Raw genomic sequence first — 16,383 nt, 5'->3', positions numbered from 1 at the left:
ATTAATGGAACTTGAGTGTATGTATCAAGGAGAGAATAAACTTTGTTTCTTGAAAAATTGAGCCAATTAAATGTAATATATAATAGAAAATTTTAAACTTAAAAGAGATACACACATATGTACATATATAAAGTTACATATGTGATGAACTCCTTTTAAGCAAACTTTACTTTGAAAATGGGCTATTTTCAAAGTTGTTCCATAAGTATCTTATCCATAAGCCTAACTCATAAGATTTAGGAATTTATATGATATAGTGTAGACTTCTTTCTTCCCTCGGAGTCCCAAAGCTTTTCCTTTATCAATCTTAAAATTCTCTGAGAGGTGCTCAGCAGTGTAGCTCTAGATTTCACATTAGGTCTTTTAAACCTGTGGCTGAATTCTCTATCCCACTTTATCTTCTAATCTGTGAATAAGGATGTAGGAAGTTAAGAAATTAAATTTTCAAATAAGGTCAGGTTTGTTTGCTGAGGCCGAGGAACCTGGTGTGTGTACTGGCTAGATGAGCAGGTGGTTTTTTTGCGTATCAGTACATAGGTACTTTTGAATGGGTTACTGCTAAGAGTCAAATAAATGGTTATACAAAAGACTTGGCTTTTCTGTTCCATCTTGCCAGATATGAATAATTTGCTTTACTTTTATATAAATAACGAAAGTAGTTTGGTCAAAAAGATAATATCACAGTTTAAATAAACTTGCTCTGTTTCCATATTTATAGACTGCATCCTTTAGACAGAAGAGTTGAAGTATTTGACTCCAGATGATTGAGTAATACCTGTAGGGAGATGTTAACAGTTAAGTGTACCAGATGGCCCTCTAATTTCTTGAAGTCACCTGCCGGAGCAAGACAGGGTTGTATGTTTAAGGATTCTAGCTCATGAATATATAGATATGTGGTAGGTGCCTCCCTTACAGAGGCATATGTACGTATTAGAGGAGAGAGGGAAATCCAAGATAGTTAGAAGTCTGGGAATCTGCCCCTGAGAAATAGGCTGTGCTTTAGCCTTTTTGGTCTCAGGACCCCTTTACTCCCTTAAAAATTATTGAGGAAGAGATTTTGTTTATGTGGGTTATGTCTATTAATATTTACTATATTTGAAATGAAATAACTTCAAAAATATTTATCTAAAAATAACAATCTGATTACATGTTAACAAATTTTAAAATGAAGATAAATATTCTAAAACAAAAACTTTAGTGAGGGGACTTCCCTGGTAGCACAGTGGTTAAGAATCCGCCTGCCAATTCAGGGGACACCGGTTTGTTCCCTGATCCGGGAAGATCTCACATACTGCAGAGCAACTAAGCCCGTGCGGCACAACTACTGAGCCTGCACTCAGTGAGAGCCTGCATTGAACCTGCACTCAATGATAAGCCCACGCACCGCAACTAGAGATAGCCTGCGCACAGCAACGAAGACCCAATGCAGCCAAAAATTAAAACGAAAACACACTTCAGTGAGGCTGGTGGCGTTGTTTTATATTTTTACAAACCACTTTAATTTCTGGCTTACTAGAAGATAGCTGGATTTTCTTCTTTCAGTCTGTTGAGATATATTTTGATTGAGGCATGTGAAGAGAATCCAACTTCACATAGATATGTAGTTGCAAAAGAATTATTTTAATAGTCTTTTTGGAAGTTATTCTTTGATATTACACCAAAATTCGACAAGTGACAGTTTTTTTAAAGGTACTTGTGGGGGCTTCCCTCGTGGCGCAGTGGTTGAGAATCTGCCTGCCAATGCAGGGGACACGGGTTTGAGCCCTGGTGTGGGAAGATCCCACATGCCGCGGAGCAACTAGGCCCGTGAGCCACAACTACTGAGCCTGTGCATCTGGAGCCTGTGCTCCGCAACAAGAGAGGCTGCAATAGTGAGAGGCCCGCGCACCGCGATGAAGAGTGGCCCCCGCTTGCCACAACTAGAGAAAGCCCTCGCACAGAAACGAAGACCCAACACAGTCAAAAATAAATAAATAAATAAATAAATGAAAAAAAAAAAAAAAAAAAAAAAAAAGGTACTTGTGATGTGGAAGTACATTTTATCCCGGAAGTGTCTTCAGGACCCACAAGAAATCTGTGGACCATACATTTAGACTAAAGAAGAGACTAAAGGGTGGGAAAAAGTATAGCTGTTTTCAGGCATTTCAAACACATAAATAGAAGAGAGAATGTGTTCATTATGGTGTTATAGAAGGTGGACCAGCAGGTGAAAGTTAGGAAGGCACAGAATGAATTCAGTATCATTTTTTGACAAGAATGTAAAAACTGTATAACTAGTAGACTTGGCCAGCAATGAAAAAACTGCTTTAAAGAATTTAAAGCAAACTACGGAGACTTTTTTGGGGGAGCTAGAGATAAATTCTGTAGATTCTTATTTTGTGTGCTATTAGATTAAGTGACTTAAGGTCCCATCCAGTTAAAAATTGCAAACATTCTGTGATTCTTTGAAAATTCGTAAATATAGTTAAACTGTACTTACATATCCATGAATGTTTTTGAATATTCTCTTAAGTCAGTAGCATGAAACTATCATTGACTTTATTACTCTTTTGCATTTTTATCGTGCTTTTCCTCTGAGGATTTTTCTGTATTTTCTGGAATCAACACCGTTAGTCTTCCTGAAATCCTAATGAATTCCCTGTGAAATATAATAAGCTTCGAAGACATTTTAGGGAATCAGATGCTGCTTACGATACAGTTTAGTAGAGTTGTCATATACTTGGGCACAGAATTTTAGAATGCTGTGGGGGGCTGATTTTCAGTTCAGAAAGAGAAACTGTCAGCAGTCTGTATAGTCTTTCATTTGTAATTGTGTATGTGATTTCAGAAGTAATGTGCTTAATCTAATGGTTTTAAAGCTAGAGAATCTGAAAAAAGGATGCATGAAGGCAAAGCGTTTAAATTGATCTCTCTTGAATTTAAAAATGCATATTAAATAAAGCCAGAACATAAAGTGAAGAATTTAAATTCTCATCTTATTGAGAGAATTATGCATGTAATAGCTATCATTACCTATAGCATTACCTATAGCAATTCATATTTTAATTTAATATGGAACATAATCTCTTCTGTGAGATGTATTGAAAGGTTAGATTTTAGGTGCTGGGAAGTCAAGGTTAAACTCCTGTAACTTTCTTGGGGTCAACTTAAGTGTAGTAAGTGACACAGCTTGAGACTTCATGTATTTCTTGCATTTAGACTTAAAGCTCATTTTCTATAGAAGAGCCATAGGATTAAGTCATTTAGTTTAATAAACTCCTTCATGCTCTTTAATAATTTCCAGAAATCTTAGAATAATTCAGAGGAATGGTGAAGTAGGAGAAGAAGTATGGTAGAGAAGAGAAAGTGCATTGATAATTAGAATCCAAGTGTAGTCCCAATTTTGCCATTAACTAGCTGGGTGACTTTGGGCAAGTTGCTTATCTCTCTGCTTCAGTTTCATAAAATGAGAATTACAGAGCTGAAAGGGACCTTGGAAGCAATTGAATCCAAACCTCTCATTTTACAGATGAGGAAACTTAGATAATTTGCCCAGGCTTTTACTGTAGGAGAGTTGGGACCAAGATTCAGTTTTCTGACTTTCAACTTACTGCTTTCTCCATTATACTTTGTGGCTCCTTTTCATCTGTAAAATGAGGGAGTTGAATTCGAAGCCTTCAGAGTTCTCTAACAGCTCAAAAATATTATTCTTTTGACATTAGTGCTAATTATAATTTACTGGAGGAAAGTTTGTAGCTTTTATTTATTGGTGAAAGAAATGTTTCTTGAAGAAGCAATGTGACCTTTTCAAGGTTATAATTTGTTAAGAGAAGATACTCATCTTCATTATTACCAAAAGATTTTTAAGTTTATTTATGAGCATGGTAAGCAGTAGTGTGCTAGGTGATCTTGTCTTTTTAATGATCTACATTCTAAAATACTGTTATGAATATATTAAAAGCTGTGTAAATTACATAAATAATAATGTGGTGCCCTGAAGTGAAGTAACTAGGTGATTGTTCCTCAGAAATTATTTCTGGGGTGTTTCCCCCCGAGTTAGATGCCTCTGCTCTTTAGTGTCGTATAGGATTGTCTATTTCATAGCACCTTTGTCATACTACCTTTTATTATAGTTTTATTTTTTTTGCGTACTAGACAGAAAGGTCTTGAATTCAGAGACTGTGTTTTGTTCATTTCCATATTCTCAGTGCATAGTAGGATGTCCTCTATAGCAGGGGTCCCCGAACCCCGGGAGACCGCTACAGCTGCGGTCTGTCCGCGGCCTGTTAGGGACCGGGCTGCACAGCAGGAGGTGAGTGGCGTAGAGTGAGCAAAGCTTCATCTGCTGCTCCCCGTCGCTTGCATTACCGCCTGAACCATTCCCCACCCCTGTCCGTGGAAAAATTGTCTTCCACAAAACCGGTCCCTGGTGCCAAAAGGTTGGGGACTGCTGCTCTATAGAGGTGGCACCTAACGAAAAGTTTTGTTGAAGATCTGTTAAAGCTTTTTTTTTTTAAAACGGAGTGATTATATACTTAATATGCACGTATTTCAGACCCAGGGAGATACTCATTTTAGTAATTCATAGGCAAGTTATATTTTAGAGAGTGATAATGGATAACAATAATAGCTAAAGTTTATTGTTTGTACATGTTAATTCATTTAATTCTCATAACTCTGTGAGGTATATACAATTATCATTCTCATTTTACAGATGAGGAACCAAAGTACAGAGAAGTAAAGAAACTTGCCCAGTATGACACAGAGTAGTAAATGTTAGGGCTAAGATTTGAATCAAGTCTGCATTTTAACCACTGGGATATATTGCCTAAGATATGGAAATTTAGTTTTGGGTAATTTCTTCGTTTTTCCTTAACAAATTTTAATTTACCAATCAGTCTTTTAGGCTCATTCAATTTACTGGTAAACTTTGTTATTATTATTTTTTTGCATGAGTTTTGTATGTATGTGGAGATAAGATTAAAAAAAAGAAAAATCCAAAACCAATTTGTACAGATCTTACGTTTCATGGAAAATGTTAGAGGTATACTAATGAAAAATCTTACTTTCATGTTTAATAATTAAATTGGGATGCCATTTATCTTAATATTTTGACCTCATAAGCTCACCACAGCAATAACAAATAAACATTAGAATTTGAATGGAGAATTTTTGACTGTCCACATAGGAATAGTCCACTTATTGTGGAGGGTTTTAACCTGGTGCATGAGGCTCTGAACAAAATTGAGATGCTTTAGTGGCAGATGTTTGAGTTTTATTAGTATTCAATATGGCAGGGAAAGGAAGCTTGAAGCTTAATCTGATTCATCTTGTAAGAAGTATTTTTTAAAACACTTAAAGCTTTAATTACCTTATTGCATACAAAACAGATCCCTTGGTAACATGTATTATTTAGTGTATCTAATGAGAGACAGAATTTGAATGGGTTGATAGGAATTCAAAGCATGATGTAGAAAGATGCAGATCTGAAACAGGTGGTAGGTTGTGAAACTTAAATCTTCTCAATGTGGCTTCACTATTAGGTTTGAAATTTTGTGAATTTCACGAAGACAGGTTATACCTCTATTTAAGTTAAAATGCTTGTATGCTACAAGGATGCAGAACAAAGCCAAATATGAGTGGTTTTGGGGGCTGACATAATATTTGTTCTCCTTCATTTATATGGATTATTAAGAGTTCGTTCTGCTCATAAATTTGTACCTTTCCCTGGAAACTAGTTTAGTTGGAGAAATGACTTCTAGGTTTAAATTAAGCTTTAACCTGGTACTTGCTGGTATTGTTAAATGTCATACATTGTGATTTCATAATTCCACACTTGACACTATGTATGTGCTTCTTGTCTGATGGTGAATATGGTGCCTCTGGAGAAGGTCAGGGGGATTTGTATGAAGCCAATCAGATTCATCCTGTCTTTCATGAGACCTGAGGCATGTTTCATTTTTTTTTTCTTTTTTGACAAATAGGGTATTCTTACTTTTTCTGCACACAGATTTTAAAAAACATCAGTGAAGTTACATGGTTTAGTTAACTTTGTATATATATTTTTGCTTATCTCATTTATTTAAAAGATGCATATACTTATTAATGGTAGGACTTGTTCTAGGCACTTTGTAAATAGTAACTCATTTACTTCTAACAGTCATGAAGTAGGTACTATTGTATCCCTATTTTACAGATGAGGAAATTGAGCCACAGAGAGGTTAACTAACTAACCCAAGGACACATAGAGAATATGTAGCAGATTCAGGATTCAGACTAGGCTCCTGAGTGCATGCTCTTAACAGTTATACTATTCTGTCAGCATTATTCCACTGAATTTTAACCACAGGGATACTGAATGGATGTACTATAATTTACTTAGTTAACCATTCTTCTTTTGGTAGTGTGTTAGTCATGATTCTTTTGCTTACCTGTGATAAAAACTTAACACAAGCTTTGGTAAGTTAAAAAAGGAATTTACTGGTTCACGTAACTGGGAATTGTATGTGTGGAGGAGGATGGAATGGCTTTGGAAACAGCTTAGATCCAACATCTCAAATAATGTCACTGAGCCTCTTGGACTCCATTTCTGGGTTCTTCTAGCCTCTTGATTCTGGAGCCCGGTCACATACCTTTTGGCTTAGCAACCACACTTGAAAGACAAAACTTTTTCCTAATGTCCACATGTCACTTCTGGGTTGATGCTCATGCATTATGATTGTCAATTCCTTAACCAATCACTGGTACCTGGGAGATGTACAGCAAGGTAGCCACTATGGCTGTAGGTAGAGTGAGTTGGGGAATCCACAGAAAGCCATGATTGACAGACCGCTGAAGGTCACACAAATTGGGTGAGTGGTAGTTTTCCTGAGGAATGGATCATGGTGAACAAAAACATCTTAACTACCATAGTTAGTTATTTAGGTTATTTCTTTTCTTTTTACTTTTACTTTTTGGCTACAATAGATATTGATATAATATCTCTGAGTAAAAGCTCCCCCCACCCCCCGAAGAGGATTCCCAGTGATGGAATTATCAGGGCAAAAAGTATAAAACAATTAAAGGCTTTTGATAACTATTGCCAAATTATTATTTGAAGAATTGTGTTCTACTCATACAGCAGCAGTGCATGAGATAGGCATGTATTTTTGAACCAGGCGGGGTTCACCTCATCCTAGGAATTACTGGGCTTAAATATTATTCACACAGTGCCTTGCAGTTAACCAAAGGGTTGTGATCTTCATACTGAACATGTATCTAATCCAGTTTATCAAATGCTTTATTATATTTTCTCCGGGCATTTCTCTCACTGTTTAAAAATTTTTTATTTTATAGTTTTAAACAACAAACCCAAAAGGCTAATGAATGGCAGTCCTCGGCAAGCTCTTGGCCCCCTACTCCTCTTTCCTATCAATGTCTCCTACTTCTCTGACCTAGTTGACAGCATTATACTTAGTCTTTTATACTTAGATATTGGTACCTTATGTTAGAAGCATTATTATGTAGAAGTAGTTACAAGCACGTATTTGTTAGACCCGGATATCAGTTTAGGTTTTGCCACTTACTGTAGTAAGTTACTTAACCTCTCCATGCATCTGTAGATTTTCTTTCTTTTTTTTTTTTTTTTTTTAAATGCTTTTTTTTTTTTGGCCATGCGCCTTTCAGGATCTTGGTTCCCCGACCAGGGATCAAATCCGTGCCCCCTGCAGTGGAAGCGTGGAGTCTTAACCACTGGACTGCCAGGGAATTCCTGGGTTTTCTTGATTGTAGGATGGGATAAGGAATAGTAACTATTTCATAAGGTTGTGAGAATTAAATGAGAAATTTGTGGCATGTTAACCAGTCAGTATGTGTTAACTGTTACTATTACATTTAGATACAAGGATGCTTTACAATTAAAAATTTTTTCTTTGTTTCAATGTCAATAATAGGGAACACGTACCATCTGGATTAAGATCCTTATGGCCAGAGTACACTTGACATACATAGATTGTCTCCCTGGCTTGTTGAAGAATTCTAGCAGGGTTGTGTATGACAGAGGCAGATTTCAAGTGATAATCATAATTGTTAGTCTCATTTCTTTTCACTATATAATATTGTGGCATTTATTATACATACAATTTTTCTTCCTTTGATTTATTTCTTTATTTTACATTTTAAGGGTTTGCTTTACTGGGCAAAAGGGCATGAATTTTTTAATGTCATTTAATGTGTATTGTCACTATTGTTTTCCCTATGGGATAACCAGGATTTTAAAATCTGTTATTGCTTCTCAGAAGTGAATCAATTGTCAGAGCTTTAGAGTTTTTTAGAAACCTTATTGGCATAGTTTGTTTATTCATTCAGCAAGTATTTTTGGACCTGGAGCATAGCACTAGGTAAACAAAGGTATGTAAGATACAGTCCTTGTCTGCTAGGAGCTTGGCCAAAGTCTAGTGAGGAAGACTACAATTCATAACATGTAATTTATACTTAAAAAAAAAAAAAAAAACCACTGTGGGTCAGATAAAACAATCTGTGATGCTAGTTTCAACTTCTGATATAAACAGAATTATTATATAATGTGGTTGTAGCATAGCCTTTGTCAAGGTGTTATATTCATTGGTCATTTGGTTGCTAGAAAAAAACTTCAGCAAAACAAATTTATTATTAGAAGGATATAGGGCTGAGTGTCTCTTAGAACCCATTTAGGTCTCAAGGGGACTGAACTAGAAACTGGAAATTCAGGAACCACAGTAGCACTATTCTCCTGTGGATCATAGAACAACCCTCTCCAGTGCTGTGAAGGAAAGTTTTTTAAAAAGGAAAAGTGGGAAGGAAGGAAATTGTATTTCTCTCAATAGGTATGAACAGAGTATTCCCTAGAGAAGGGAATTAGACAGTTTTCCTCCAGTTTAACTATTAAATGTTATCATCTTGTTTCACTTGGTATGTCTTGATTGCTAGTGAGATTGAACTTAATATTTATATCAAAAGCCCAGTCTTTAAAAAATTATTACCGTCTAAAGTTCAAGTACTCTAATTTTACTGTGATTCAATTGATTTTATTTTTTAATGTTATATGGTGCTTTACCTTTCATTATTGTATCATAATATTAATATATACAGAAAATGCACATGATAAATAATGCTCAGTGAATTACCATAAATCATGATGTACATAACGACCACTCAGTTAAGAAATAAAACATTGGCAGCATTTCAGAGCTCTCTTCCTGCACTCATCAGTCATTCACTACCTTCTCCCATCCCTCCAAAGCAATCACTATTCTGACTTAATTATGCCTGTTTTGAATTTTATATAAATGGACTCACACATTATGTATATTTTTTCTAGCTGCTTTTGTTTCACGTATGTTTTAGAGTTTGTTTCATCCATGTTAATTCCTGTAACTGTTGTTCACTTTCATTGCTCTATAATAGTACTTGTATGCGTATACCACAGTTTATTTATACAGTCTGTTGATAGATGTTTGGGTTGTTTCCACTTCTCTATTATTACTAATAATGCTGTATGAACATATTTATACCTGTCTCTTCATGTACTATTAATTTCTGTTGAATATATACCAAACAGTAAATTTCCTGGGTTATAGACTATGTGTGTGTTTGCCTTTAGTAGATACTGCCAGTTTCCCAAAGTGGTTGTAACAATTTACATTCCCATGAACAGTGTATGAGAGTTCCCATTGCTCTACACCCTCACCGACAGCTGGAATTGTTAATATTATTTATTTTTGATATTTTGGTAGATATGAGGTGGTATTTGTGGTTTTAATTGTCATTTCCCTGGTGAGTTAAGAGGTTTACCATTTTTTCATAAGTTTATTGACTTTTGGATATATCTTGTGAAGTGCCTGTTCAGATCTTTTGATCAGTTTTCCTTTGTGTTGTTTCTCTTTACAAAAATAAAAAATTAATTGAAGAAATTCTTCTTCTATTTTGGATAAGTACTTTTTGTTTTTTATTAACACCCCTCCCCCATTCTGTGGCCTGTTCCCCCACTCCCTTATGGTATTTAAGAAGTATCTCAAGTTCATGAAAAATGTTTTCCTATGTTTTCTCTTTTTTAATATAGGCATTTACAACTGTAAATTTCCCTGTAAGCACTCAATTAATTCATCCTGTAAGTTCTTTTTCTTTTTTGTAAAATGTTACAATATATGCTGATATATTACACATGTTGTAAAACACACAATATAAAAATTTGCAAAGGTTAAATAAATAAATTTAACAATATTTAAAAATCTTTTTTTTGAATTTTAAAATTTTATTTTTTTATACAGCAGGTTCTTATTAGTCATCCATTTTATATACATCAGTGTATACATGTCAATCCCAATCTCCCAATTCATCACACCACCACCACCACCCCCCACCGCTTTCCCCCCTTGGTGTCCATACGTTTGTTCTCTACATCTGTGTCTCAGTTTCTACCCTGCAGACCAGTTCATCTGTACCATTTTTCTAGGTTCCACATATATGCGTTAATATACGATATTTGTTTTTCTCTTTCTGACTTACTTCACTCTGTATGACAGTCTCTAGATTCATCCACGTCTCTACAAATGACCCAATTTCATTCCTTTTTATGACTGAGTAATATTCCATTGTATATGTGTACCACATCTTCTTTATCCATTCGTCTGTCGATGGGCATTTAGGTTGCTTCCATGACCTGGCTACTGTAAATAGTGCTGCAATGAACGTTGGGGTGCATGTGTCTTTTTGAATTATGGTTTTCTCTGGGTATATGCCCAGTAGTGGGATTGCTGGATCATATGGTAATTCTATTTTTAGTTTTTTAAGGAACCTCCATACTGTTCTCCATAGTGGCTGTATCAATTTATATTCCCACCAACAGTGCAAGAGGGTTCCCTTTTCTCCACACCCTCTCCAGCATTTGTTGTTTGTAGATTTTCTGATGATGCCCATTCTGAGTGGTGTGAGGTGACACCTCATTGTAGCTTTGATTTGCATTTCTTTAGTAATTAGTGATGTTGAGCAGTTTTTCATGTGCTTCTTGGCCATCTGTATGTCTTCTTTGGAGAAATGTCTATTTAGGTCTTCTGCCCATTTTTGGATTGGGTTGTTTGTTTCTTTAATATTGAGCTGCATGAGCTGTTTGTATATTTTGGAGATTAATCCTTTGTCCGTTGATTTTTTTTTTTTTAATTAATTTATTTATTTATTTATTTTTGGCTGTGTTGGGTCCTCGCCTCTGTGCGAGGGCCCTCCCCAGCCGCGGCAAGCGGGGGCCACCCCCCACCGCGGTGCGCGGGCCTCCCACTGCCGCGGCCCCTCCCGTTGCGGAGCACAGGCTCCAGACGCGCAGGCTCAGCAGCCGTGGCCCACGGGCCCAGCCGCTGTGCGGCACGTGGGATCCCCCCGGACCGGGGCACGAACCCGCGTCCCCTGCATCGGCAGGCGGACCCCCAACCACTGCGCCACCAGGGAAGCCCTGTCCGTTGATTTTGTTTGCAAATATTTTCTCCCATTCTGAGGGTTGTCTTTTCGTCTTGTTTATGGTTTCCTTTGCTGTGCAAAAAAGCTTTTAAGTTTCATTAGGTCCCATTTGGTTTTTTTTGTTTTTATTTCCATTACTCTAGGAGGTGGATCAAAAAAGATCTTGCTGTGATTTATGTCAAAGAGTGTTCTTCCTATGTTTTCCTCTCAGAGTTTTATAGTGTCCAGTCTTACATTTAGGTCTCTAATCCATTTTGAGTTTATTTTTGTGTATGGTGTTAGGGAGTCTTCTAATTTCATTCTTTTACATGTAGCTGTCCAGTTTTCCCAGCACCACTTATTGAAGAGACTGTCTTTTCTCCATTGTATATCCTTGCCTCCTTTGTCATAGATTAGTTGACCATAGGTGCGTGGGTTTATCTCTGGGCTTTCTATCTTGTTCCATTGATCTATATTTCTGTTTTTGTGCCAGTACCATATTGTCTTGATGACTGTAGCTTTGTAGTATAGTCTGAAGTCAGGGAGTCTGATTCCTCTAGCTCCATTTTTTTCCCTCAAGAATGCTTTGGCTATTTGGGGTCTTTTGTGTCTCCATACAAATTTTAAGATTTTTTGTTCTAGTTCTGTAAAAAATGCCATTGGTAATTTGATAGGGATTGCATTGAATCTGTAGATTGCTTTGGGTAGTAGAGTCATTTTCACAATATTGATTCTTCCAATCCAAGAACATGGTATATCTCTCCATCTGTTGGTATCATCTTTAATTTCTTTCATCAGTGTCTTATAGTTTTCTGCATACAGGTCTTTTGTCTTCCTAGGTAGGTTTATTCCTAGGTATTTTATTCTTTTTGTTGCTATGGTAAATGGGAGTGTTTCCTTAATTTCTCTTTCAGATTTTTCATCATTAGTGTATAGGAATGTGAGAGATTTCTGTGCATTAATTTTGTCTCCTGCAGCTTTAGCAAATTCATTGATTAGCTCTAGTAGTTTTCTGGTGGCATCTTTAGGATTCTCTATGTATAGTATGTCATCTGCAAACAATGACAGTTTTACTTCTTCTTTTCCAATTTGTATTCCTTTTATTTCTTTTTCTTCTCTGATTGCCGTGACTAGGACTTCCAAAACTATGTTGAATAATAGTGGTGAGAGTGGACATCCTTGTCTTGTTCCTGATCTTAGAGGAAATGCTTTCAGTTTTTCACCATTGAGAATGATGTTTGCTGTGGGTTTGTCATATATGGCCTTTATTATGTTGAGGTAGGTTCCCTCTATGTCCACTTTCTGGAGAGTTTTTATCATAAATGGGTGTTGAATTTTGTCAAAAGCTTTTTGTGCATCTATTAAGATGATCATATGGTTTTTATTTTTCAGTTCATTAATATGGTGTATCACATTGATTGATTTGCATATATTGAAGAATTCTTGCATCCCTGGGATAAATCCCACTTGATCATGGTGTATGATCCTTTTAATGTGTTGTTGGATTCTGTTTGCTAGTATTTTGTTGAGGATTTTTGCATCTATATTCATCAGTGATATTGGTCTGCAATTTTTTTTTGTAGTATCTTTGTCTGGTTTTGGTATCAGGGTGATGGTGGCCTCATAGAATGAGTTTGGGAGCGTTCCTTCCTCTGCAGTTTTTTGGAGGAGTATGAGAAGGATGGGTGTTAGCTCTTCTCTAAATGTTTGATAGAATTCACCTGTGAAGCCATCTGGTCCTGGACTTTTGTTTGTTGGAAGATTTTTAATCACAGTTTCAATTTCATTTCTTGTGATTGGTCTGTTCATATTTTCTATTTCTTCCTGGTTCAGTCTTGGAAGGTTACACCTTTCTAAGAATTTGTCCATTTCTTCCAGGTTGTCCATTTTACTGGCATAGAGTTGCTTGTAGTAGTCTCTTAGGATGCTTTGTATTTCTGCAGTGTCTGTTGTAACTTCTTTTTCATTTCTAATTGTATTGATTTGAGTCCTCTCCCTCTTTTTCTTGATGAGTCTGGCTAATGGTTTATCAATTTTATCTTCTCAAAGAACCAGTTTCTTGTTTTATAGATCTTTGCTGTTTTCTTTGTTTCTATTTCTTTCTGCTCTGATCTTTATGATTTCTTTCCTTCTACTAATTTTGGGTTCTGTTTGTTCTTCTTTCTCTTGTTCCTTTAGGTGTAAGGTTAGATTATTTATTGGAGATTTTTCTTGTTTCTTGAGGTAGGTTTGTATAGCTATAAACTTCCCTCTTAAAACTGCTTTTGCTGCATCCCATAGGTTTTGGATAGTCGTGTTTTCATTGTGATGTGTTTCTAGGTATTTTTTGATTTCCTCTTTGATTTCTTCACTGATCTTTTGGTTATTTAGCAACGTATTGTTTAGCCTCCATGTGGTTGTGGTTTTTACGTTTTTTTCCCTGTAATTGATTTCTAATCTCATAGCATTGTGGTCAGAAAAGATGCTTGATATGATTTCAGTTTTCTTAAATTTACTGAGGCTTGATTTGTGACCCACGATGTGATCTATCCTGGAGAATGTTCCATGCGCACTTGAGAAGAAAGTGTAATCTGCTGTTTTTGGATGGAATGTCCTATAAATATCAATTAAGTCTATCTGAATTTATTTCTAATTTAATTCCATTGTGGTCAGAGAACATACTTTGTGTGCTTTCACTTCTTTTAAATTTGTTGATTCTTGTTTTGTGGCCTAGTGTATGGTCTGTCTTGGAGCGTGTTCCATGTGTGCCTTAGAAGAACATGTATTCTAAGGGGCTTCCCTGGTGGCGCAGTGGTTGAGAATCTCCCTGCCAATGCAGGGGACACGGGTTCGAGCCCTGGTCTGGGAAGATCCCACATGCCACAGAGTGACTAGGCCCGTGAGCCACAACTACTGAGCCTGCGTGTCTGGAGCCTGTGCCCCGCAACAGGAGAGGCCACGACAGTGAAAGGCCTGCGCACTGCGATGAAGAGCGGCCCCCACTTGCCACAATTAGAGAAAGTCCTCGCATAGAAACGGAGACCCAACACAGCAAAAAAAAAAATAAAAAATAAAATAAATAAATAAGTCAGGAGCTTTTTAAAAAAAAAAAAGTCACTTAAAAAAAAATGAACATATATTCTATTGTCGAATGGAGTATTCTCTAGATGTCTTTTAGGTCTAGTTGGTTTATTTTGTTTGTTTCCTATTTCCTTGTTATTCTTCTGCTTAGTTCTATTTGCTATTGAAAATGGAGTATTGAAATCTTTCAGCTAGTTTTGAATTGTCTTTTTCTCCCTTTGTTTCTGTCAGCTTTGTTTCAGGTATTTTGAAGGTCTGTTATAAGGTACATATATGTTTATAATTTTTATATCTTACTGATGGATTGACCCTTTGTTATAAAATGTTTCTCTTCATTTCTAAAATCATTTTAGAAGCTGATAGTAGTATATCCACTTCAGTTCTTCTGTGGTTGCTGTTTGCAGGGTCTTTTTCCATCCATTTATTTTTATCCTGTTTGTGTCTTTGGATCTAAAGTGTGTCTTTTGTAGACAGTATTTAATTTGATTGTGTTCTTTTTTAATCAATTCCTACAGTCTCTGCCTCTTGATTATATTGCTTAATCCGTTCACATTTAATGTTTTTGTTATGGTTGGATTTATGTCTGCCATTTTGCGTTTGTCTTCTGTGTGTCTCATGTCTTTTTATCCTTCTGTACCTATGTTACTGTTTGTTTTTTGCATTGAGTATTTTCTAGTGTAACATTTTAATTGCTTTTGTGATTTTTAATTCTTTTTTGAGTTATTTTCTTAGTGATGGCTCTAAGTTTACGTTATACATCTTATCAAAATCTGCTTCAGATTTACACTAACTTAATTCGAGCAATATATAGAAACTTTATTCTTTATATAGCTCTACTCCATCCTCCCCTTTTTTGGTTATACATGTATACTATATGTTACCCCAGAATAAACTGTTATAATTATTTTATATAATTTAAAGTTTTTTTTAAAGAAACTGAGATAAGAAAGGAAGACACGTTTATAGTTTTTATACTGACCTTATGTATTATTTCTGGTTCTCTTCATTTCCTCATGTAGGTTTTTTTTTTAATCTTTATTGGAGTATAATTGCTTTACAATGTTGTGTTAGTTTCTGCTGTATAACAAAGTGAATCAGCTATATGTATACATATATCCCCATATCCCCTCCCTCTTGTGCCTCCCTCCCACCCTCCCTATCGCACCCCTCTAGGTGGTCACAAAGCACTGAGCTGATCTCCCTGTGCTATGCAACTGCTTCCCACTAGCTATCTATTTTACATTTGTAGTGTATATATGTCGATGTTACCTCTTGTAGATTTGATTTATACCATATGATGTTATTTCCTTACTCCAATAAAGTTTGTTTCCACCTGTCTGCTTTGTGCTGTTACTGTCAAATATATTATGTTTTCTATGTTATAGACCCAACAGTACAATTATATACATGTTGTATGTGTAGTTGCTTTTTAAATTAGTTAAGGGAAGAAAGGAGAAGAAATATGCAATTATGCTCTCTTTACTAGCATTCATATTTTCTCATTTGATTATTTTGTGTAATTCCTATTTTTCATTGATATTCTCGCTTGATGAGACATTGTAATAATACCTTCCTTTAATTATTGAAACATGGTTTCCTTTAGTTCTTTGAACATATTTATAATAGCTGCTTTAAACTCTTTGTCTGATGAATCCAACATCTGGGCCCTCTCAAAGTCATGTGCAGTCTCCCTGACCACCAGAGCTGATAGGTTTTGGCCTTGTTTTCTTTGCCTCTTTCCCTGATCTCCCCGTTAAGCTTTTGGCTGGTCTGTCTCTATTGCTGTCACAGCCAGCTGTCAGCCTCCACTGACTGCTAGCTTATTGCTCTATTGTTTTCACCAACATCCCAGGGCATAAATTGCTCCATAGTTTGATTGCATTAAGTCAGGTCTCTGCA

The 16,383-nt window shown here is 36.0% G+C and overlaps 1 protein-coding gene across 4 annotated transcripts in view; it reads left to right on the top strand.

Annotated features, from left to right (window-relative positions):
• Nucleotides 1–16,383, top strand: part of TLK1 (tousled like kinase 1) — a 150,690-nt gene that overhangs the window by 3,030 nt on the left and 131,277 nt on the right. The window lies entirely within an intron of this gene.

Source organism: Eubalaena glacialis, chromosome 1 (assembly GCF_028564815.1).
Source record: "Eubalaena glacialis isolate mEubGla1 chromosome 1, mEubGla1.1.hap2.+ XY, whole genome shotgun sequence".
Lineage (NCBI taxonomy): Eukaryota > Metazoa > Chordata > Mammalia > Artiodactyla > Balaenidae > Eubalaena > Eubalaena glacialis.
This window is presented reverse-complemented; position numbering and strand designations above follow the sequence as displayed.